The sequence below is a fragment of the Lissotriton vulgaris genome, unplaced genomic scaffold, assembly GCF_964263255.1.
Source record: "Lissotriton vulgaris unplaced genomic scaffold, aLisVul1.2 SCAFFOLD_1097, whole genome shotgun sequence".
Taxonomy (NCBI): domain Eukaryota; kingdom Metazoa; phylum Chordata; class Amphibia; order Caudata; family Salamandridae; genus Lissotriton; species Lissotriton vulgaris.
Genome location: NW_028250293.1, coordinates 177,881 through 203,948, shown reverse-complemented (window position 1 = coordinate 203,948; position 26,068 = coordinate 177,881). Strand labels below are relative to the sequence as shown.

Sequence of the window (26,068 nt, the reverse complement as noted above, 5' to 3'; positions counted from 1 at the left end):
AGAATCAACCCAGGTGACCTTGATGTCTTCATGCCCACAAGTGCTGCCCCATGTGAGTCAGATCCATGTTACCCATGTATTTTCTATCTTTGCAATAAAGAGCCCTAACGTGTTACTAGAGTTCCCTCAATAGGAGATCGATTTGACGTAAGTCCATAAAGGTTCTTGTTCTTTCACATCTGAATAAAAATAACACTATATGGAGATCCAAGGTTAGCCCGTCCATTCTTCAGAATCTGGTCAATATAGAACAAATGAGTGGTATGGTTCAGCACCTATTTCATCTATGCATTCGTCTTCACCAGTAACCAGAGATCACTTGTAGTCAACCTCAACTTTGTAGGCTCTCTCACAAGATTGAACATCCTGAGGCAATGCTTCAAATCATAAGTATTTTACTGCCAGGAATATCATCTTCAGATTCTTGAATCAAATTGCCTATTCTAAATGAACTGCTGCAAACATTCGAAAAACAAGAATATTGTGGAGCACCTTTGTTACAGAACCTGGGTCCTCACCACGCCCTCAAGACGTAGCACTCGGCAACTAAAGAATACAGTTTGGTGGTAAGGCCCTGGGACTCTGAGAAGAATGGTCAGCAAAATGTGGAAATCAGAAGGCGAAGGAGGAGACAGTTGGATGCTGTTCTTAGAGCCCACACCAGGGTATGGTAAGAATCACCTCACAGGTAAGCCTTTCAACGATCACACCACGACTTTCAGGCAGGGAATCATCATGGACCTTGTAATAAGAAGAGTTTGTGCGCATTGGAGAGCACACAACCATAAAAATGTGTCAAAACCACACAACGTTGGGAAAATGGGACTTGATACAAGCAGAAGCAGGAATGACAAATATGGAACACATTACTATATTATTTCTAGAGCATGACTATCATCTATGCAGGTATCATTGCGCAGCGGAGGATAGCATATATGCTCAAAAGCACGCACAGGAAACAAGCAACAACCAAAAAAAAGTTAGCATCTCTTTCCTAAAAAGCCAGTGATCAGTCCGAAGAGACAATGATAACTCGTTCCACAGCCAAGGCCCAAAGATGTGAAGGGCCCTGCCTCTACATTGCATTCACTTAAAACACAGAATCTGGAGCAGGCTCAGCAAATCATATCAGAGACCTCCAGCTGGGCCATTTGCAACCAAGTGATCTGACCCAATGCAGGCCCAGATTTACAGGCCAGTAAATCAGCAGAGTACCTTGAAATTGTTCCTTTGCTTGAGGAGGGCCAGTTCTGGGAGCATCTTGTCTCAGATAAGTGGCTGGTATTATGAGGCAGTAGGACAGGCTGACCTCCATATTTTGGACCCATTCTACCCTCTGGGCCCAACCCATGGCAGTCTGCGATGTAGGGCATTTCTATGATCTAGTAAGAAAACACAGAATCACAGACCGGCACAAAGGGCAGTATTCTTTAATGAAGCTGGAGTTGCACGAAACAAGCTATGCAGACGTTTCGATTTCAGCTACAAAAGACAGGTCACAATCAAACATGCCAAGATTTGTAACCTGCCATGCTGGCACAGGCATGGTCTCCAGCAGGCCAAGCCAAAGCCCACCATCTAAAATGGAGTTCTTTTTCCCAATGATCAGGATTTCTGTCGTCTCTCCATTCATCTGTAAGACGTTGCAAGCTGCCCATTTGTGAATGGCAGTAAGGTATCTAGCCCAGATGACTGAATGAGTTGGAGGATAACTGATCTGCTCTCAACAACAATTAAATGGCATCCATGTAAATTAAAGGAATGGGAAAAATGGCTTAGCCACTGAGAACTTGAGAGCAGTGCACATCAATGCCAGAAAAGATGAACACAAGGCAGAAAGAGAGATGGACTGAGTATGACCGCTCAGGAAAAATTGAATACATTGCATGGTGGAGTCTGCCAAGTCCATTTCCAAAAGACTATCTGAACAAAAGTATCCTGCTTCAACCTATCAGGCCATGGACAGATCCAGGTGCTGAAGCTACACTGGGAGGCCCTTATCCCTGGTAGCACACTGATCATCCTGAGTGGCTAGTGGGACAGATTCTGTGCTGTGAAATGGCAAAACACTACCTGAAAATGCCTTTAGAACTCTTATTAGCTAATCTTGGAGACTGCAAGGAGAAAAGTAATGGGCCTATAATTGTTGAGGATCCTGGTTTGCCTTCTTTAGCTTGGGGTGATAACCCATTTCTTACAAACATGAGAAGCATGCCCAGATGACAAAGGCAAATAGATAATTATGTAGGGAATGGTGGCTTCGTGACACCTGTAGATGTTTTTCATTGTACTGTTGAATGGCAAGGCTACGGAAAACGAAGAGTATTAAAAGAGACACCATTAGCTTGCAGAGATGTTCCGGTAGTCATAGAATCAAAAAAATGAAGGCAAACCCCATTCCATTGCTTGGGATTGCCATTAGAGATCAGGACAAACCATGTGCAGACCTCTCATGCCCGTCTCCAAAAAGAAATTTAGGACACCACTGCTAAGTGATTAGTGCTCTGAATGTGAACACCAGCAGCTGCCAATGGTTTAGACTTGTTGGGATCCAGCAGTGAGGTTCAGCTTGAGCCACCCTTGCTGACCAATGTTGGGACCCACGTCTAGGCACACAGCTCCCACCTAGGGAGAGAAAAAAATGATACATGAAAATACTTGTATCCATGTTAACTATGGGCTGGTTGGTCTGCACTGACCCTGTTATGATGAGACCAACTTTGATTTGCTCGCCACTGGTGCAGATTTCATATTTTTAGTTACTGGATACTGGAAACTGCTTCAGAGACACAAATGGCCAAAGGCACAGAAATTCACCTGAATTATCACTAGATGTGTTTACAGTCAACAGCATTAGAGGTGCAGAGTCTGTATCATAACCATGATATCAACCTTTGGCTGAACTATTTGACAGGATGATATAGATGCACACAAAGTGGAACAAAGCACACCAGAGTTTGAAAGTAAATACAAGAATATTCGAAAAAGATAATTATAAATATTATCTCCCAATTCTTAAACATATTTAGGTATCGTGATTGGCAAAATGCTATCACTGCCTGCATTCTAGGTTTTCCGGTTTACCCGTGCAGCAGCAGAGCCGCAGTGAGCAGCAGCATCAGAGGCAATGTCCGAGAACCAGAGCGCGGAGCTCAGTGGAGGTTCGAGCTGCAGTGGGGTCATGTAACTGGACCAGTGGTGGCCGCAGCTTGTTTGACCCGCAGGGTCTGAGGCCCCCCAAAGATGTGGCCCGGTGGTCTTAGGATTGGATGCGGCTAGAGGTGTGTGGCACGTCTGCAGTGGGGCGTGTAACTGAACCGGCTGCTGCATGTTTGACCCAAAGGCTTGATATCCCGACCCGCTGGCGACTAGGGGTGCGAAGGACTCGGTGCCAAGTCTAAATTCTGTACGTTCTGCAATTTAAACCATGAGATCAGGGAAGACCAGGGGCGTACTAGCACCATCAGGAAAAAGAAGAAGTCAGCCACTGAAAGAAAAAGCTACGGACACCCAGGAGAAGGGGGAAGGATGCCAAAGCCATAAAGGAAAATCAAATCCCCAGCCTAACGAAGGACCATTAATTGATCACTCAAACCAAGTAGAAACAACTGGAAGGAAGGGATCAAAGGGAAATCTTTCGGACTCTAGGCACACAATTTGCTCGAATCAACCTAAAATATATTCAAAATTTGCTTTCCTAAAAAGATACAGGAGCAGTGTTGTTCTCAATGAATGACAATCTTACGGGCCTTCAAACACCACTATTGTCCACTACTCCAACCAAGCATGTATCGTCTCCCAAATCTATTCGCTGCGATCTCCAGCATCCTACTACACTAGCTTCACCTTCAAAATTGCTTACAAAGGGGGGAGTCTGTGTTCTAACAAATTCTTCATAATATTCAAAACTGTAGAATCCAAGTCCGAGCCTCTGTAATCCGGTCCCGTGGACCAAAATGAGAGCATCCCTTGCTCCCAGGCAAGTAGCGGCATGCAGGACATCATTTCGCAAAATAAATCAATTGTGAGAAGTCCTATAACCTTCAGCAGCATAGGGATTCCTAATAGCACGCCAAAATCAAGTCTCCCGAAAGATAACACTTTACCATCAGTATCTTCAGAAACCCAAGAAGAAAAAGTAGCGAGCCACGCTCTTATTTAAAAACCCCGGAATGGGACAAGATTATTGCAACATATATGCAGGACCCACACAAGTCACCAATCCGCTCTTGTGAATTTGACAAGAGGGAAACAAATCCAACTAAAGCACTAAAAAGCCCACTTTTTTGCCTGGCAATCCCTCCTGAGTATGGCCCAGCTATCAGCTGACGAATTACAACTGCAGTCTAACAAGATGGATATCCAACTCTCGTTATTGAACACTATGGCAGTGTATATAGCAGGGATTGACGGCAAGCTTTGAGACTTAAATTCCCTCATAAAAAGGGTGCAGGATAATAACTCCTTTGCTCAAATAGAGTGTTCCTGCTCTAAAATAGTCGATAACTGGCATTGATCCAATGATCTATTAACACCACGCGAATCAAAGCACTCAACCTGGGAGGCCAGCCAATCGGACAACAAAATTAGAAGACTCTTCTAGACTCAACCTCATGGTGGATGGTCCCATTGGTTCTAGCTATCAAATGAACAACTTAAGCATGCAATTAGTACCCAACACCAACCTCCCAAAGGAAAAAAACACTAATGAAGGGCAGACAACAGGTGGACCCCCCAACATGGGGGAAGGTGGACCAGGCCCCCCAAAAAAAGGAAATGCCAAATACCGACGTGCACAAAAAAGAAAGGGACGGAATAAAAAAAACGAACGGCCAAGTGCAACTCTATCCCCTATTTGAGACCTTACCATGACCGGATTCCAAAGTGACTTAAAAAGTAACAGAGTCCGTACTGAGAGAAGAGGAAAAGGGATCATAGTGCCACTCAGACCTGACTTGTGCAAGGCCAGGTAAACAACCTACAGTGGTCACTAAAATTCAAACATCAGCTAGTATCCATAAGGAACACCATGATACTCTTCCAGCAGAGCAAGCAACTGCCTCTAAGTTTATGACCACTCAAACTGACGTACCAGCGGCCGAAAAAATTATATTCCCAACAGCTGGAGTCCTAAGGGATAAGAAATAGCCTATGGGATGAAGTACTTGCCGTAAAAATCGGAAACAACGTCTCTACGCAGCCAGAAAAATCATTAACTAGAAATCTAATTGTGGACCTAGTTTCGACATCTTCCAATAGCGTTCAACCCATTATTTCCCTCAGGGACTCTACAAACGTGATGGTGCCTAGCTTGAGCCCACAAGAATACATACCTAAAGTACTAGATCATGTCAAAACAAGTTTCAGTTCCATTTCAACGAATGTTACGTGCCTAGCTTAAGCCCGCAAGAAAGTATTCCCAAGGAGCTAGACCTCGTCAATATAAGTTCCAACTTAGAAAGCTTTCGTACTGAAGCAAAAATTGATTCAATCAACGCCTCAGTCCTAATCTTGATTCCGGAATGCATGTCGAGAGGCAGACACGATATCCTAAACAGGGGAAATTCTCAATGACTGTTGGCAGCTTTTCCGAACTTAAGCAATATTACAATTAAAGACCTGGTCGCAATAAAATTCGAGAACTCTGATGCAGCCCCTGGGGGAGAAGTAATTAAGGCCACATGGTCTTAGAGTTAAATTGCAAAAAGAATCCGTGCGGAAGGTACAGCAAATGGGGAATAAAGGTTATCCCCGGACAAACGATAGGATACCCTCTGCTCCTGCTTCCACAGGACAAAAAGGGTTAAAATGAGGTAGGAAGAAACCACCTCCAAAGGGCTCCACAGACACAATGTGTTTTTCAAATAAATTCTGTGGAGTCTTAGAATGGGCTGCCCGGGAAAAGCTGCAAGATGGCATTAGAGATATAGTTAGGACAGTAACACTCACTTCTTTTTCACCATGACAAACTCCAGGACGAATGAACCAAAAAAGGCTCAACATCAGAACGCAGAGTATGTGCTCCTGGAATAAAAAGGGCCTAAACTCGAAATTAGCTGATCCGGAGTTACATACTTATCTAGCGTCGTTCAATATCATTTTCCTCAAGGAAACGTGGTTAGTGGAACCAGTCTTTATACAAGGATAAGTAGGCTCCTTCAAACCAGCAAACATGGGCATCCCTCAGGTGGGCTGACTACACTAATCACGATAGCTAGTGGAGTCTTAGGAACAACTTTAGACATTAAGGCCACAGTAATAAATCCAACCACATGTACTATAAACATCAAAGATGTTGAGGCAGAAGCTATTTTGATCAATACTTACATTCACCCTAAAAACAAACTTAAAAGGTAGTAAAAAGTTGGTGCACGAGCCAACAAGATTGTTGGAAACGGAAAACACAACCCACTTTATAATAACTGGGGACTTTAACCTATACTTGATGGGCTCCTTGCCGAGTGATCTATTAATCTCCCAATCTGCGTTTTGGGAAATACCGGATCAGGGCAGCAACACATTAGGGAAATGGTCGAAAACTGGTCGCCAACTTCTGGATGATATTGAACATCTATCCCTTAGGGTCCTATACGGTAGGTTTCACACAGACAACCCGCCTAATGCTAGATATCATTCTAATAATACTAGTTTGTGTTAGGACTATACATTTGTCTTCCTGACTATATTTCAACACATTTGCTCATTCCAAATTAACCCCTTCGATGCTGATGACGAGCTCAGCTCGTCATCAGCCACGGGTGACGTGTGCGGATGACGAGCTGAGCTCGTCATGTAACGCTGTTATTCGAAAGCAGCCGCACAGCGCAAAAATAACTGCAGCAGCGATGCGGTTAAGGATAGATCCGGGAGTGACCATCTCCCACAAAAAGTTTCCTTTTCCCTGTACATTACAGTAGGAGAGTAGGATTTGATTTTTATAGTTACTCACAGTTTTTGCTGATGCTTCACTGTTTTTCGACTTTAGTCTGGCTGGGGCCCTGCTAACCAGGACCCCAGCCTAGCTGTTTCCTCTCTAAAATGATTCCATGTACTTTAGGTACACTCCAGAGTAGATACTGGGGTACCCTTATGAGTCCCCAGTATCTGATACACTAGGTACCCAGGGCATAGGTACCCCAGGGGCCTACCAGAGTCTGAAGCATGTATCAAGCCACCCATGGGCAGCCTTCTAAAATGACACCACAGGTTTGCTACAGCAACCTGTGTAAGGTGGTGTATGCACCCCTTACTTGGATATAAGTTCCCAATATCTTCCTTGTATCACTACACATATACAAGTATCAGTCATCTCTATGGCAGGCCTTATCAATCCTGAAGGCCGGGTGCTGGGTTTTGTGTGAGAAGGTGCCCATGCATCAGCAGGGCCCCTCTGCAGCATTTGGAATCTATTCTCCGGGGTTGTTCTGTGATGCAGCCAGACCATATACTCTTAAGTGCATTATAACCTCAATGTTAATGCTAACTTTGGGATGGCTGCAAGGAAATATGGTGTGTTTGGTGTCAAACACCTTGGAATCATACCTCCCCGCCAGTACTGGCGGTGGAGGTATGATTCCACCCTCCTAGAGGGAAAAACATGGCCACACCGGTACACCCGGTACCAGCTTAACAGAATCCTGGCATCACAAAATAGATGCTGCAGCCACAGACACAAGTCTGCCCTCCTGCTGCTGGACGAAACTCCGGCAGGGGAGGCCTGGACAATAGGTTTTTTGTCACAGGGAGTTGTAACCACCTCCCAGACAGCCTTTAGTGTATTGGGGCTGGGTGGGTGCACTCCAAGAGTGCTTTGAAGTCTGCACTGTGGGCACATTTGGTGTCTTTGTGCATAGCCAAGTTCAAACCGGTTGCAGGGGCTGCCAGCCCCTGCTCTGGTGCGAAACTGGACAAAGGAAATGGGTGTAGCCACCCCTCTTTCCAAACCCTCCCTTAGGTGGGTTCCCAGAGTTTGTCCCACCCATTCCTTGGGTATAAAGTAGGAACTCCTTACTACAGGACTTTAGATTTACCTGGACGAAACTCTGTAGATCATTGAAGTTCCAGGGTTCAGTATCAGAGTGCTAGAAGGCTGAAGGATCTCCCTTGGAGTAAAGGAGTTACTCCCCTGTGTGCCAGGCAACAAAGACGCATCTGACCGGTTTGCATCTCCGAAGCTCCAGCTGGACTTCGACAAATTTGCAACACAGGAGGTGGGTTCCCAGACTTCCCAGAGGCTGACCCGAGTTCCCAGCAAAGCTGAGACCCGTAGTCCTCGTGGGGACCGTGGAACTTGAACCCCTGGACACCATGCACATTTGCAAGTGCATGTGCTTCTTGACAATCCTTGAGGCTGTGCATTGTATTAATTATAGCCCAGACTCCGAGCAGCAATTTCACTGAATATTGCCAGCCTACACTCCATGAGTGTTCCGTAAGCTGGCCCTTTGTGTTTTCTCATGAGGTACCTTCGCGATCCCTGGTCCGTCGACCTGTGGGTCCCTGAGTAGGCAACTCTAACTTTTCCTGGGCTTCCCTGATTGCTCCAGACGTGCCCTGACTCTCCATAGCTGGGGAGTCCCTTGGACCTTGCTGGTCCACACCGAAGCATCTTTACTCTTCCTGCATGGGTTGCCAAGGTTTGTTGTGTTCAATCCGAGCACTGATACCGCAGCACTCAACATCCTTTGTGGGACAACTCGAAACCAGCTCCTGGTTGTTATTCGACGCCTCCTGGTCCTCCTGGCTGCGGAGTCAACCTTCCCCTCTTCACACCTGAAGTACCCGACATCGGTGGGCATTCGTCTATCACGCCCATGGTCACTGGCAAGTGATCCAGACTTGGTCCCCTCTGCTTTCAAGTTTGCCACATCTTCGGTTCAGGCTTGGATCACACTGGACACGTTTCTTCTTCACGGCAGCAGCACTTTGCAGCAGGTCGCCCTTAAAAACAACGACGATTCCCGACACCATTTGACACCTATGCAGTTGGCTTCCCTGGGTGATGTAACTCGAGTACTCCGGTGCTCCCATTGGAGTTGGCCCTAGAACCCCTTAAGTCTGAAGGGGTTTGCTCAAAGTCTTCTCCTAAGTGTCCTTAAACTTTAAAATTCCAACCGCGGCTTTCCCCATAGAAGCTAACGGCGCTAGCGGCTATGTTCTCACACTGCACGCATCCCCCGTGGGTCCCCTGTGCCACAACCTTGGGTGGTTCCTTGGGGTCCCAGTGATTGTACGTGTTCTAGGCACTGTGTCTAGTCAAGTTGTGGTTCTTATACCACATTCTTAATATATGGTTTTGTCTCCCTCTGGGCCCATTGTATATTGTGCTATTTATTGAAGTTCTATTGTGTTTAAATTGGGTACCTTGCTCTGTAATCTCATAAATTGATTACAAGAGAGTGTTCAGTAATAAATACATATATTTTATATATACCTTGTGTGGTTCTCATTCATTTAGACATTCAAGAGGTTATAATCTGGTAAACCAAGCTGCTTTACACTCCTTCAACACTTAGCCTGAAGTCTGATCTCCATAGCTACCACTAGATTAGCTTTCAATAAAGGTTCTTTTTAAACCTATCATCAATAAGAGTTGTTTGGACTGGTGCAAGTATCCCACTATAACTTGTGGACAGCATATGCTAGGCCGACTGCTCACAATTACCTATTCAATTCATACAAGGGAGATAACAGACAAAACATATCTAATAAATTGAAGACGTATTAAGAACACCACGGTTGGGCTTGACCAATTGCACAAAACTGTAATGGATACGCTCCAGGAAATCTCAAGCAACGAAAGTTCAGCAGTAAACACGTGGAAAAGACTCACTGGTATACTTCATGAAAAGCACTCTAAACCAATAAAACCTAAAGGTAACAACAAAATATATAAAGAAGCGTCCACTACAAACCATGAAATCTTATTTCGGGACTATAAATCTCGAATGAATAAAGCACTTAGAACGCTTAGGAGAAAGCTGTGTAACTTAACTGCCTTTGTAGCATTGAAGTCCAACAAAAAACGAATCAAAAAGCTAAAATAGAGAATTTAAAGAGACAAAGACAACGATCTATGGGCCAAATTAAACTTCGATATAAAATGTAAAAACGTCACTAGATTCTGAACCCCAGTCCAACACCTCAACCCAGATAATAGAGGAGTAAATTCCCATATTACAGAGGCATTGTGGGTCCATTACTTAACAACCTACTTTAATGATCCATCAGAAGAAAACTCACAGACAAATCTTCAGGTATTTCCATTAAACAGGCAGTAAAAGGGCATGTCGAAGTCATATAGAAACTATAAAAAAACAGACAAGGAAACGACGGAAAGAGGGAGCCCCAGACCCAAATTGCGTACCTCCTGCGGTCTTGAAATATAAATCAGACTTTTGGGCTGTAACTCTGGCACCAGTATTTACTGAAGTAAGGAGCACACAAGTTATTCCTGCGTCCTGTAAGGGGTCGATCATATCTTCTATAATTAAAAGAGGGAATAGGTCACTCCCGGGAAACAATCAGCTTATCACATTAATGGATATTGATGCCAAATACTTTGCCGAAACGGTCTTAAAAGAGTTGACATCATGGTCTTCTAATAATAACATTATTCTATACATCCAGACTGGGTTCATAAAATCCACCGGCACGATCACAAACATCTTGGCAATTTCTTTACCTATGGATGCCGGCCGACCATGCAAATCTCCATTATACTTCTGCAATATTAACTTTAAATCAGCCTTTGACTGTGTAGACTGGGGGAAACTGTGGCAGATTTTAGCGGATTGGGGTGTATCACAGAATCTTTTACACACGTTGATAATACTAAATAGTGACACATAGGTTCAAATCAAAATAGGAGCAGGCACACATCTTTCGTGGAAAATTCAAACTACCTGAGGCTTAAAACAAGGCTGTGTTTTGGCACCAACTCTATTTAAACTTTTCTTGGCAGACCTGACGGAAGCATTATAATCATGTAACCCTAATGCCCCAAAATTAGGGGCTAATCCGATACCATGCTTCCTATGTGCTAATGATGCAGTATTGGTGAGTCGCACTAGGGTGGGGCTCCAACAACTTCTTGATGCAATGACGACCTATACGCAAACCAATTGCATGCAGATCAATTACGGTAAAATGAAAACCATGTGCTACAACGTCAAGAAAACACAAACATGGCTTGGTTTATGGGTAAAGAGCAGTTGAAAAACACGGTTGAATACAAATACCTTGGAGTAATTATAAATAATATTAATAAAGGAAACTTTCATGCGCAGAAGGAAGCAATCAAAAAGAAAGGCTTGGTCTTAGCTGCAGCATTCACAAACTTGAAGAAAAAAGATAGCTGGATCTGTTTTGTCCCCACTACTGGAAGTTGTAAGAGCAAAACTCCTTCCAACAATTTCATATGGAAGTGAGGTTTTAAGAGGGCAGGAAGCAACCACGCTGGATAATGCAGTTGCCCAAATTTATAGAATTATATTCTCCTTGCCAAGGTACACCTCCCCGGCTCAGATAAGGCTTTAATTCGGACTGGTTAAGCATTCACTATACAGGCGCTGCTCAAATATAATATGCTGGAACAAAATCAGGAAAGCTGAATTGAATACATTGAATCACATGTTATGGGACGAATTAGAGCATCGTCATACATCACCAGGCAGGGAGTATCTCCAAGAGTCCCTAGCACTTATAGGTCTTGTCCAGCTTTGGGAAATGTCAATTGACCTACAGGCCATTAAGCGTTTGGTAAAGAAGTCTCTTAAAATTCAAACAGCTACAGAAGATAACGCTACACTAGCTCAAAGGGAACATGGTTGTATGACATTTAACCATTACAAGTCTATCTCACCACATGATTACTTTGCCACCAGTTATCCAGTTTTTAATAAGCAGCAGTTCTTAAGATACCGGCTGGTGGTTACTACCAGCCAAAGAACACATGGCACCTTGGCAACGTGGTAACCTATCTGTCACTTGTCGCCTCTGCATGAGTTGCAAGGAGGATACGTTGCATTTGGTTTGCTCCAGTAATACTGTATTGGCAGAAAGGAAACAACTGTTAAGGAAAGGCTTTTCACCAAAGAGGAATACGAACAAGAAGACAGGCAGTTAAATTGCAGTTTTGCCAAATTTCTGCTAAAAGTGGAGCAAAGACTAAAAGAACAAGAATATCGTCCAGAACATTTGATATAAGAAGCAATTCAATGGTCATTTAACCTTTAGAAACAACAGAGTTCCACATAATATATTTGGGGTTGAACCATCGACTCTTATTGAATTCCCCCAAGGACGATTAATGAACTGGAATACTTCCCTTGAGTGTTCTTATTGTATCATTTTGATCCTTTCCCAAAAGGTAGTCAGATATTAGGATTGTTTGTCCTGCCTTGTACTGACTGTATCTTTCTATTTGTTCCCTGTCTCTTCTGCTCTCCTCCCCCTTTTTCCTGGTATCCCACCCAATACTACTGTAAAGCGCTCTGATACCCTCACGGGTCTGGTTTGCGCTCTATAAAACACTAAAGAAATAAAGAAATAAAATAAACAACCTCTGCTTGCCTCCTACCATTAGAAATATTTTAACACTAAAGATTTGATCGCTTGGATTTTGTTTCACCATGAATTTTAGGTTTTATCATGTATATGTATAAGATACTATCAAATGGATATATTAACTGTTTAGCCGTCAGGGGCGGATTGGTCACTCATTGGCATATATATGAATTAAAATGTTTTTGTGCAATAGCATCTTTAATTTTAAAGCTGAATCTATCCGATTTCCTTTTATCTGTCATATTTGAAAAATTTGAATTGAAAGGTTTTAGCAATGATTTCTAACTCACCATGCAAATATGAATCTTGTATATTTATTGCAATGGTTTTAAGTAACCACACAATTGTCTAAATAAACTTAAGCCTGCAGTCTACAGAAAAAAATAAAATCTTCTTTAAAGACATAATAATCCCTAAACCATGTAAACACAAATAGCACACAGATGTAAAAGTCCAAAACAATCACAAAATGAGTCTCTAGCGTAATGAGAATGGATCCCTTTACTAACCGGTGTTAATCGAGAGGAGAAGAAAAGCAACAAAAAAATACTTTTTAAATAGAAATTTCCTGTATGAAGGCCTCGGTGAGTCAAGTATTGAGTAGGGCTGGGGGGGAGCCAATGGCCTTGCTAAGATGCATGCATATTGTCAGCGGTAATGTTATTTTCTCCTTTAGGGTTCATGGCTTTCAATGCCTGCAAAGATGGTCATGAGGATACAGTCCGGCTCTTCTGCATAAGGATAGGGATCCTGCCCACTAAGCGAGGTGCTTGATGAGCAGAGTTAGTAAGGTATGGCTGTGTCATGGCATGAGAGGGAATCTTGTAGCAGTGTTTTACTAGAAGACGCTCAAAGAAGATGGTTTGCGGCTCTCAGCAATACCTTGTAGTATGACTGAGAAGTGAACACAACTATTTTTAGTAAGGATGCTGCCTCTAATAACAATGAAGGTCATAACTGGCTGACTCGCTCCGGAGCCAAAGGTGATCAGCGACAAGTAGCACGTCAAGCTCTAGGTTCAGCCAGCCATTATCGCAATTGATGTGCCTCAGAACTTGCACAGTAGGCTGGTCCTGCTTCACGGTGCAATATTCCTTGGTGTGGGACTCATCATATTGCAATAAACTCTGTCCTTTTCCATGGAGCAATGCCAGTACTTTGCGGTGAGGTCCTCGTTGTGCTTCACATGCATCATTCAGACTTGGTAAGGTCTTGGTTAATCGTTGGGGGAGGGGGGGCCCTACCTTCAAGTCCAAATGATACCATGCAGCTTTCTCTCTGTAGAGGGACTTGTGTCCATGCCTACCAATGACCTCTGGGTTCTGTTCTCTAGGGGACAAGAAGAAAAAGCTTTGAGAGTACTGAGTGGTGTAGTGTACGAGATGTTTTGCATTTTTATTCACATGAGCTTTTATCTGCCTTACATTGATCCCAGAGGATTTATCGGAGTTATGCAGTTTGGAGGCTCAATATGAATTGACTGTTGCCATGTTCAAGCAGAGGCTAGAGACGTTACTGCTACCTCATATACCTGTAAACTTATAACTATATCTCTCAGACAAAACTATATAACCTCTACCTCACTCTATGTATTCATCCTTATTATTCTTTATATGCACTGGAATGCCATATAACCCTACCTCACCGAGCTTTGTTTGATACCATGACACTAGCCAAGCCTTACTAGCCATCTAAGGCCAATTGCACATACATTAGGAATTTATATATCTAATCACGCCCACACATTTTATTGCCTTCTACCTCATATCTATTTTTGTTGTTATTAATGCTATTATAATGTATATATGTTTGACAGTAGGAATTTATATATCTAATTACGTCCATACACTATACTGCCTCTACCTCATATCTATTTTGTTGTTTTTACTGCTATGATAATGTTATATGTCATTCTTTACCTGTTAAGCGCTCTGATACCCACGGGTCTTGTCCGCACTATACAAAACTCTATAAATAAATAAAATAAATGCCCTAACACAATGTATTTTGGACTTTGCCTTGTTCTTGGCACCATAGTGCATGATTTGGAGTTTGGCAGAAGGTGTAAGTACCGCCACCACGGTGTAGTACTTTATTCCGCCTGCCAAATGTAAAAGATGCCCTCCAGTCCAGTGGGAATCTCTTGCATTTACACCAACCGCCATCATGATGGTTCATGTAAATAAATGAAAAGTTTGATGGGTGGTTCCGCCAACATAACAGAGCTGTCTGTCAAACATTTGGATTTTATTTTTGGAAATTAAAAATAACAATCAGCCCCTCGCAATGGGAGATTTCTTCCAATGCATTGGGTTCTTTTTACAGTTTTCAGTGTCTCGTATCTGACCGGGTTCCACCGGGGTGATGGCCATGAATGGTTGCCATTTGTCTTTAAAAAGGGTGGGTGGACAAATGACAAAACCTCCGGTGGCCATTACTGTCTTTATCCCTCAGAGAGGCGTGTTGGCGGCCGAGGAGTAGTAGTCTCCATCGTCCACCTACTGATGGTTTGCCAGGCCCTAAATGAGGCGGGCAGAAATGCAGTTTGGAGAATAGGGCACTCTGCAGAGCTTCACGCAAGGATGCTCAGTTGTACCCTCTTTATTCTACCCACGCCTTTCAGAATTAAAGGGAGAACGTATCTGCCCTCTCCCATCCTACGATGGGAAGAAAACAGACACCGGATTGTTTTCTGTTGGTAATCCTGAAGTGCAAGAATAGCATGCCAACTCGTTCCCAACAAGCTGTCACAGTGTGTGATTACCTCTTGGAACTGAGCGTTACAACAACAACAGAGCTAATGGCATTTGGAACAACTGCTCTACTGATGGATGGCATGTTAATAGAATTACTTTATATGTGGTAACTGGGCCTTGCAGTCATTGGATAGGGAGAAGTAATAAAATGACCTTGCTTTCAATGAAGCGATCGGATTAATTGACTGGAAAGATGATGGGAGTGGAGGGGGGGTGTAGGGGGGGGGATTGGCAAAAACCAATAATAAAAATACGGGGGATTATTGAATAGGGACAAGAATCACATCAATGAATCCAAGATCCTGATCATGGTAGGATGAAAGGAAAGTTTTCATTAACATACTACACGCATTACACTACCCCCAGATTTACTCCAAAATATATTCATCTTTAAAGAATGACCAGGCTATGTAACGCTGCTCTGCTGCCAGTACCATGGCATGGGTAGCAGAGGAAAAGGGAGAAAGATAAAGGAGATATCAAAATAGTGCTGGTGAGACGGTCTGTCCTGAATTATTGAGGCCCTCCAGGTTAATGGGGCCAATAACACGTGCCCAGCTCAACCCAGACTCTAAAGTCTCTGATGAGCGACGTTTCGCTGTTTTGATGAACACCATTAAATATATGTGTTGCCCAAATACTTCGGCTTTATAAAGATTTGGTAGGATTAGGAGTGGATTGTACTGGGAGAAAACGGGTATTACAAATAGGATTTCGTGACTTGTCTCTGGCAAAAGTGGGGTTTAGAAGGTAGGAACAATATGTTATTGTATATGACAAGGTAGGCAGTATGACTCATAACCCCTCTTATAAATGGAATAGATTTATATAATACCTAGTGAGATGTTAATGAAGTATAATCCAAATTGTCCCTGATGTGCATCAGTTCCCATGGCATCAGATGGTGGAATCTAGGTTGGCACAGACTTCAATATGCACGCGTGCCAACTACAATGACGACCTGGAGGTTAGATGTCAGATTGCCATTGACGAAATCCAATGGGCCGGAAGTTAGTTTCTTAAAAGAGTAATCATTAACATGACTTTTAGATTTGCTGGAAAACATATCTGTAAGTGTAGGTTGGACATACACATACAAACAGCTATCGGAGTCAAGCCCACATTGTTAAAAAAAAAAGCTTCTGCTCCTACTCTCATGATCCCCAAACATATTCTCATGAATTTTAGTATCTTACTACCTCTCTTCTCTCAGTCGAAAACAATCAGATGATCAGCCAATGAGAAGGCCCGCCCTCCGATTGGTTAACCGAGATCTTCAACTGTTGCAGAACTAGTCCTTGCTTATTCAGTATAAGCTAAAGAGGGTTTCAAATAGGGTAGCCTGCTCCATGTGGAATTACGCTATGCCTGCAAAACTGTTAGAAGCAGAAAGGGCAGTGTCAGACCTCGTTCAGGGGGCCAGAGGACAAACGGGGAGTACATACCCGCAACCGTTGAAGTTGTTTTTCACTGATGTCGCAGGGTATTTCATGCACTGGCCCTGCGAACTAGGCACGGTGGGTGGCCCTAAGCCTGTATTGTTGGTCAGGCTTAGCCGATGGAGTTTAGCCTGTGCTAAGGAAGCGCCGACTAAATGGTGCGGGTGGACAAGCGGCCTCCGTGAAGTCCACACTGGTTCCTAATACATCTGATACTATTTAACGGGATACTTCCTGATGGCCAGTCTTCCAGCTCTTCGGATGTGCGCCTCCACCGAACAGGTTCCGCAAACTTGGGGTGAGTACCCGACCATTTTGCAAAGCCGTGACTCACGCCAGCGCTATACACATTTACGCTACCAAACTTTTTAATTTTTTCCCTCGGTCTCTTATTCGGCTGTAGTACCACCGATCCAACTCCCCCTGGACCCGCACTCTTCCACTTTATAAGCGGATCCTGCACAGCGCTCAGTCTTATCCTTATATCCATGTTCTACCCATACCACTTGTGGTTAAGGTCAGAGAACTTAACGGGATCATGACTACCTACTGTGCTGCCCTCATCGCGGGACCTGCATTCTACCACCTTGTAAAGGGGGCCATTGCAGCACTCAGACTTACACAGACCTCTCTCCACGGAGGCCGCTTGCTCACCCACACTATTTAGCCTGTGCTGCCTTAAACTCCTTCGGCTAAGCCCGACCAAAGATACAGGCTTAGGGCCACATACCGCGCTGGCCTAATTTATTTAGTCTTTGAGACCCTACACCCTTAAAACTGGCATTTGTCCACATTTATAAAGTTTAACCAATATCCAGTTTGGCATTTACCGGCTTCCATTAGAACCTGTAGTCCGGGCGGTGTCCTCTGCGTCCTCTATCATTCTCTACCACTGGTGCCAGTCCCTGTCTGTCTGCCCTCGCTGTTTGAGTGGGGGGTCTGGAGCCATACCAGAAATCAGACAGTTTATCCATCAAGCGTCCTAGTTACAGCCATAACATTATATTTCCTGCATCTTGAGTGGTGCCAATGCGTTCAAAGCTAAAAAAAAAACTATCAATTCTTTCTTTTTCTTCTTGACCCACCTTAATACACAAATGAACCTTCTTTGATAGGTTCGGCGCATGTACCAATTGGTCAACATGCCAGGACTGATGTAGAGAACTCTATAACCAACTATAGAGAGTCATATATCTCTAAATACATTTCTACTAATGTTTAAATGTTGTCTAATATGTTCTGCATGAGAGGATCAACTAGACCCCGAGTCCACTTAATCTACCCACACTGAATATGTATGTACATATTATATACTGTTTCTTGTCTCTTATTACAGGTTATGCAGTGAACATACTTAACAGATACCCCACTGGTTCAGTATAACACCTTTTTACATTTTTTGCACTTTTTCTTCACATGTGTGTACACAACACACTTAGTTAAATCGCAGTAGCTGATCAACTGACCCTGAAGAAGGCAGCGACACTTGAAAAGGCCACCAGGCCGAAACATGTTTGTCTTTTATTGACACAGACGCTCCTTATAGCGTTACGTGTGTCACAAGCTGTTTGATTTGTTTTTAATCCTGACACTGGGTAGCGGAATAAAGTTGCTGTTTAGCTAACCCCGTAACCAGTTATAATCACGCACACACCAGCACTCCGCGACTTTTCCACGCCAAGGGGGTAATTAGGATGTAGGGCAGATCGCCACCGCCTGCATGGAGGTGGCGATCCACCCTACATCCATCCCCGCCTGCCACCTATTTACCCCCCACCACATTAGTATGGCGGGGGGTACCGTGGCGGACAGGAAGACCGTCCACCACTTTTGCACCCGGTCGACAAGTCGACCGGGCGGAAAAGGGTTCAATATGGTGGCAGTATCTGCTAGACACGCCATATTAGAATGGGGCGGAAACATGCCTTTCTGTGGCGGCATTGCCGCCGTAGAAAGGCATGCAGAGTTTCTTTACGGGGGCCCCCCAGGGACTCTGGGAGTGCACATGGGGGGTACCTATGGTACCCCGCTACATTGTCATGGATATGGTGACAGGCACCTCGCGGTGCCTGTCACCTTGTGCATGACAATGCGCATAGTTAATTCCCAGCATTGTGGCGAGTGGTGCTGTGAGCACTGCCCGCCACAATGCTGGGAATGGAGGATGCCACCGCCACAGTTGCGGTGGCATCCTAATCATCTGGGCGGGACCTCCGCACCACAGGTGGTCAGTCCCAGCTCCGCTAGGGTGGCCGGCGGACTTCCGTACCCCCGCCATCCTAATGGCTCCCAAGCTTACATAGGGGTTTAATACACCCACCGGACCATAAAAACATCCCCGTGCTCCTCCCTCGTAGAGAGGGGGTTGTAGCCCGCTTAGAGACTAGGTCTCTCACGCGAGGAGGCACCCCTATGATGAAGCATGACACCTTTGGTGTGTGCGAGAATCGTCCTAAAAAGGGATTGCCCCGACACTTGGTTAAGTGGACGAAGCCTTAATTTTGACCTCGCTCAACTTTTCGGACCCGTGGCTTTTTTCTGTGATATGAAGGATACTCTGTTGCCATCGAGACGGAGTATCCTTGCCACCAATGTATAAATTGGGCACTTAGTGCCTCTGGGCATTAGATTCGGCAGATGCTGCACCCAGTCTGCTCCCTCACTGTTCTATCTGTCTCCAGGCTCTCTCTCCGGTTCTGGGTGGTTCTCTCTAGTTCTAGGGAATAACAGGACTGGTGGGAATCTAGCACGGGCGCAGTTTAAATCACCTCCAGAACAGAATATGCACTCAGTCTGGTTAGTCTCTTACGCATGCCTGAGTGGAAGCAGTCTTCACAGGCATTCCTACACACACTGATGAAAGGTCGGCTTGCTGGCAGGTAGTCCACCCTGGGAGCTGAGCTGCATTCGAAAGTGCACCCCTGGGAGTCTTGTTGTTCAACAGCTACACATTGACCAATCACAACTTCTGCAGTTGCAGCCCCCCACAGGCTGATCACAACTTCAGCAGTTGTAGCCCGGCAAGGGCTGATCACAACACGCATTTACAGCCCCGACCAGACCTCTGCAAATGCACTTCCATCGTGTTGCTGTTCATCCTACAATTGGGAAAGTTTTGGGGAATGCTGAAACATTTGATCCTCCAGGTACTTCACAGCCACTGTGGATAAGCTGCCACTCTCTCCATCAACAGTCACGCCACCTTGAGGAAAGCGGGCTCCTGTCCTCTCTCAGCAGACAGGCATGCTTCTAGGTGCTTCAGTATATATATATATATATACACATCTCTTCCATAGAGAGTTCCAACCCTGACTGCACTCTATGGAACACTCCCTTTCTTGGACAGAGAGTACTTGTAATTGGAACCACAAATGGGGTCCTACTTTTAGACAACTGGCAAACAATAGATGTGGATCCAATGTCTGAAACTGCAGAACTGGTTTCAGTTCTTTCCAAGCTGTTCTCCAGACATAGCCTTTGTGCAGAAGGATGCCCCTCACAACAGGGCCATCTCCATCCCAGGACACCCAACCACAGAGGCACAAAGGGGTGTGAAGTTTCTGCATTTGGCTGTCATCAGCTCAACTGAATTAGAGTAATCAGGGACAAATGCGGCCTCGCCTACAAGATCACAGCACTGTCAAACATATGTTACTAAAAGAATATGGGGATTGAGCAAAACTATTCTGGGGCACCATCAGATAAGTATGCGATGCAGCCGCTGTCCTTTGTTCCACATTTTTTCTGACGCTTACAATACCAGGCCATGATCTCTCCAAGGAGCACTGCTTGCCATTTCAATGTGTCGGATTTATTCGCAGTAAGGATAGTGCAGAGGTTCCAGATGAAAGCACTCAGTCTCCACCTGAACTGCAAATATACATCTGTCAGCATACCTGTCAGTGCAGGCCTTTGTTGTTCAGGCATTCAGGGCGACAGGGTGGGTCCGCATGACCTTTGTAATAGGCGCCCCACCTATGTACGCCAGATAAGCGTCACCAGTCCTTCACAGTGTAATGTGTTGTAAGTCATGGTGTTAAATATGTTTCTGTATAGCTTTGAAAGCAAATAACCCAGACCGTGTGGGTCTTAGTATGGCTCATACTTTGGCATAATTGCATTAAATCTAAAATAAAAAAACCTGCACATTTTTGTACCATAAAGTAAAGTAAATTACTTCCCATCTTTCTGTATTTTGAGTTTGTGAGCTTAAACACGACTTAGGGCCTGGTTTAGAGTTTGCCAGAACGGGTACTCTTGCAAACAAGCAACTTTCTTTCACAGCCCAATTGACTCGCAAATTCCGTGAATACAATAGTTGCACCATGGTTATCCAAATGTGTGCTATTCCCCATTTCAACAGCTCAGAGTTGAGCCACGAAGCATTTACACATCCACAGTTTCCAGGTCAAAACGCTGTTGCCTGGCTATTTGTAGAAATGACCTTGCAAAATTTGGTTTGCATCCAAGGTATAGGATTAGATTCCTCAGTCGTGTTTGATAACAGTCTTGATCTTCCTTTGTGGACAAATCATTGCTTACGGCTTTAACTTTGTTTTGTTCTTAACCACCCCGTTTCTAAATACAGACACGAGTTTTGCCGCACAGCTGTGACCTGACGATTCATTCACATCCCTCAAAAGGAGTGAAGCAGCCCCGCCTGAGAGGAAAGAGGGCTCAGAATCCACCAGCCTCTTCTTCTTTTATTGTACACTAACTTCACATGCACTAGCCCTACTACCCTTCAAAATAGTTCTTGTATGGCAGTGTCTCACAGACTTCCAAGGAGAGGAGTGAGTTCATACAGAACATGTGTGGGACACTGCACATGCGGACTCTAGTCTATACGACGCGGACCCTCACAGACCGCGGAACGAGTAACTACTGACTAGGTAGTGTTTGACAGGCCAAGAAAGAAATTTAGATGGACATTGGAACCACGTGCCATCAGATTAGGTAATTTCTGTAGAGGCCAAGAGTGAGGCACCGACCAGAAGCGACCAATTTTATCAATAATTGTAAGAAGTTGGGACTTCACGGATACCAATGATGGCAACTGTGACCTAGTAACAAACAAACAAAAAGATTTTCATTTCGTCCAATTTAACTTGGGACAGTGACATCATGTGGGAGAAATAAAAGCCGTATTAAGCAAAACAGGACACACTACTGGTAGCAGCAATTTAACAAGTTCCCAGTAGTACTCCATGTTCCGATCAGGTATGGATAACTGACCGTAACAAGTGACCAACAACAGAAACCTAGGGGCGATTGTATACATTCCCTGGTGGTGACAGTATATTAGTTGTCTTGATAAAGGTGGTAACTATAAGGAGAACCCACCGAAACGCGTCGACGCAACAAACCGTATAATTCAAGTCTCCAACACCAGAATTGATATGCTGATTTCGTAGCGATACAAAACTGGTGTTTTCACTACGTAGCAAGAATATACAATTCGTACTCAACAATTTTATGTTGTACCTATTCGGTCTGTTCTCAATCATGTAGGTCGCTATTGAGTGTATTGTTTTATTGTGTTTTAGACTAGGGATCTAGACCAGTGAGCCCTATTATTGTGTCTTTTTAATTTATTCAAAATAAATGAATTTTTAACTTCCATATGTTTTTGTTGTATGTACCTGTGACATTGTAAGGTCTGGTTTTCCAAACCTTTGCTTAGTTCTGCTCCAAGGGAAAGCTCTTTCTCAGACTCTAGTCTAGAACCAGGACTGGTGCGTCCCCCCAGGTTACGAATAGCAGTCTGGTGAGCATGTGCACTGTAGTCCATATGCAGCAGCCATTGTTTTCTTTAATGCCAAGGGTCGATTAAAGGCCCCCGCCGACTTAAGGGACACAGAGGCAAGTGCTTATGCAGCCTACGGGTCATATGAATGCTTACACCATCCTCTTCCTGACTCAATCTATCCTGGCTTTTGGAGACGGAGCATCAAGCTGCGTTTTCACTGGCCCCTGTCTCTTTGAATCCCTCTATAAGGCACTCTCAGAGACTAAGAGAAGGGAGGATTCAGTAATCCTAATTAGTCTCCCATGTTTATGTCTTTTGCAACACTAGATCAACTACTGATTTCTCAAGGCCTGTATTTGCTAGTGCACTACAATTGCTTCTTACATACAGCCAAAGATAAATGCATTTTAAAGTTACAGATCCATCAATCTACTTTACCATAGTGCCCAAAGAGAAGCATGCTATCTGTTGGGTTAAAAAATGAAAGATTCCTGAATGAGGTCCGACAGATGGTGCCCAGACTAGTGCTGGGACATTAACCAGAGCAAGTACCAAGTTTAGAGTGCCCATTTCAGTACCCTGGCACTTACCCAGTGGACTGGGGGTAGTGGCTGCTTTAGGGACTGGATGAGCTGCTATGATCCAACTCTGAGAGTGCTTAGATAGTGTGGAACCTATTTACAAAGGTAAATCTGCACATGTAGATTTACCCACATTTAAATTTACTCTTCCATTTAGTAGAAACTTTACTACTTTTGCCTACTCACCATTTCTGAGTAACTCTAATGCATAGACTTTCATACCCCCACCTCCTAGACCCAGAGGGTGGAGTCAAATTTACAAGTGTAAAGTTAATATCAGTAGCTTTGCGCTCGTAGGCGGATGTCTCTGTCATCAGGGCAGAGAGATCCCTATAGTAAATAATGTGGAATTGTAAAAAGAAGTGTATTAACGCTTTAGAAATATTGTTGTAATAAAAAAGAATTTAAAGGTCTTTTATATATTTTAAAACCTAGAACAATTTTTTTTAACAGCACTATTATCTTAAATGTGCATTAAAACAATGAGTTTAAATATATCTAATGGATGCATAATGTGAATTTATGAAAAAATTCCACCTAGAGTAAAATATTTATTTTTACTACATGTCATGTACAGAGTTCATTTTAAATCATTTTTATACAAAATGTGAATTTATTAAAAAAAATTATAACAAAATAATATTTACATATACTTGTTTAACATTAAATAAAATGTATACATATTTTCTTTTTAAGTTGAGGTAAGTTAATTTATGTTAATATTATTTCCTATATTCTTTCATTTAAAGTTCTTGCTGCCATTATTTTCTGTGGAAGGGTATTGCAGTTTCAGTGGTTGGGCATCTGTTGTATTGAGCTTACTACATGCAGGAGTAAATTTACAACCGTTTTAAGACTTTTTAAGCTGTAATAACTTTGAGTGCAGTAAGTTAATGGCAATGGTGTTTAAAAGACCCTCTTATATCCTCCCTTAACTTCTATCAAGACCCCTCCCATTTAGTAGTAAGAATTCCTTATTTTCCAGCCTCTCCCCCTGTCCCTCCCACATTTACGACTAAAACGTAGGCTTACATGTGTGTAGATCTCAGCATTCGGATTAGAGATGCCTGCATAGAAAAGAAATGAGAAACTGAGATCTCCACCCATAAAGCAGTGATTGCATTTTGCAGTATATGAGTAGCATTACTGTAGTACGGCTAAATGTACTACTAATTTGTTTGTGAATAGGTCCCACCGTTTCTTAAATTGTGCTCTAATTTGCCCCATTTCAACATATTTTTTCTAAATATTCTTTGGGAGAGACACTTCATGGACCTTCAACACACAAAGACAGGTTTGATTGCTATGCTTGGTCAGACATAGAAATGTGGGACTGGTGGTGTGAACATGTTTGCCAGTGCATATCTGAGTTCTCAGTCAGACCCTGGCTTGTGCTACGGGGAAGCCACCACCCTCCTGTCACCAAAGTGTGTCAGGGTGGTGCGACCGGTGCCACTGCACCGGGTGCTGACTTCAGGGGGCTCTGTGTTTGAAAGTTTATTTTGATTTAAAAGCACCTGCTGCTGCATTCCTTGCATCCAGCAATTCCCTGGCAACAATAAAAATGTCTAGATAACTCCAGTGATTAATGTTCTTCCTGGAGAGAGATGGAGTTTTGTCTAGTTGAGGTTTTGACTAATCATAAAATAGCACAGATTATTAATATGGCTTCTGCACAGAACGTGTACCATTCAGATCACAAAGTGCATATAATGCAAACGGTTTAGCGGGCTACTGCTTTTCTAAGAGACATCCTTTTGTTACTTGCAGTTTATAAGTTAAAATCCTAATATAGAAAGACGTGAACCAGCAGGAGTTTGTCAGAGCCCTGTCTGCTTTCCTGAAAAAGTTAGGAAAACTGAAAGTTCTCGAATGGGTGGACACTGTCAAGCTAGCAAAGCACGAAGAACTGTCTCCCTACGATGAGAACTGGTTTTACACCAGAGCTGCTTCCACGGTCCGTCACTTGTACCTCCGTGATGGTGCTGGTGTTGGCTCCATGACAAAAATCTACGGTGGGCGGCAACGGAATGGTGTGATGCCCAGCCACTTCAGCAGCGGCTCCAAGAGCATGGCCCGGCGAGTGATGCAGTCTCTAGAAGGAGTGAAAATGGTGGAGAAAGACCCCAATGGAGGTCGCAAGTTAACCCCACAAGGCCAGAGAGACTTGGACCGTATCTCTGGACAGGTCGCAGCTGGAAGCAAGAAACAACATTAAGATGAATGAAAAATAAAAAATAAATCAGTAAAAAAAAATATATCTTTTTTTTAAACGAACAGTGAATTATTAACCGTCCCTCAAGAACTGCCTTCACACTGCAAGGAATAGATGAGAGCATGGATTAATGTTGCAAAAAGGGTTCATTTGGGTATAAATCTATTCTTAATATTGAAGGGAACCCCCAAAGATGGTGTTCTCTTTTAAATTCTGAGCTTGTGCTTATCCAGACCGAGCACTCTTAAACTATACTGTCTACCAGTATGAATGACATGTCGTTCCTACACCTTGTAGTCCTCTGGCTTATGTAACATTTCCCATGCTGATTTACACACGTATGAATGATTGTCTCTGTGTAATTAATGTGTGTGTGATGCAAAGTGCTCTGACTTCCCTACACTGATAAGAGTGGCACTAATTAAATGCATCTGAAAGGAAGTGGTTATGGAGACTTGAGGGGCACTGTTAAAAGATGGTGTTGAGAGAAACTTTGCAGGAGGTGCTCACCACCTCCACCATGGAAGAGGGGGCGCCAACAAACATCGTTGCACCAGGTGCCACCAGCACTAAAGCCGGCCCTGAATTGTGTAGCCCATCATAAGTGGCCCCTTTAACTTTGTGTTATACTTTTATTTCTGTCGGGATTTTATTTAACCTTTTTGCAGTATTTGAGACGAAATTTCCTAACCAGTTCTGAAAGTGTAAAGAACTGTATGTCGCTGCGGCAGGAAGGTATCCTTGTGTATTCCTCAGCTGTG

The 26,068-nt window shown here is 43.7% G+C and overlaps 1 protein-coding gene and 1 pseudogene across 1 annotated transcript in view; one reads left to right on the top strand and one right to left on the bottom strand.

Moving 5' to 3' along the window:
- LOC147663306 (ras and EF-hand domain-containing protein-like) overlaps positions 1 to 26,068 on the bottom strand; it is a 244,011-nt gene that overhangs the window by 181,145 nt on the left and 36,798 nt on the right. The gene's annotated exons all lie outside the window — the stretch shown is intronic.
- On the top strand, positions 592 to 25,334 carry LOC147663307 (small ribosomal subunit protein eS19 pseudogene; annotated as a pseudogene).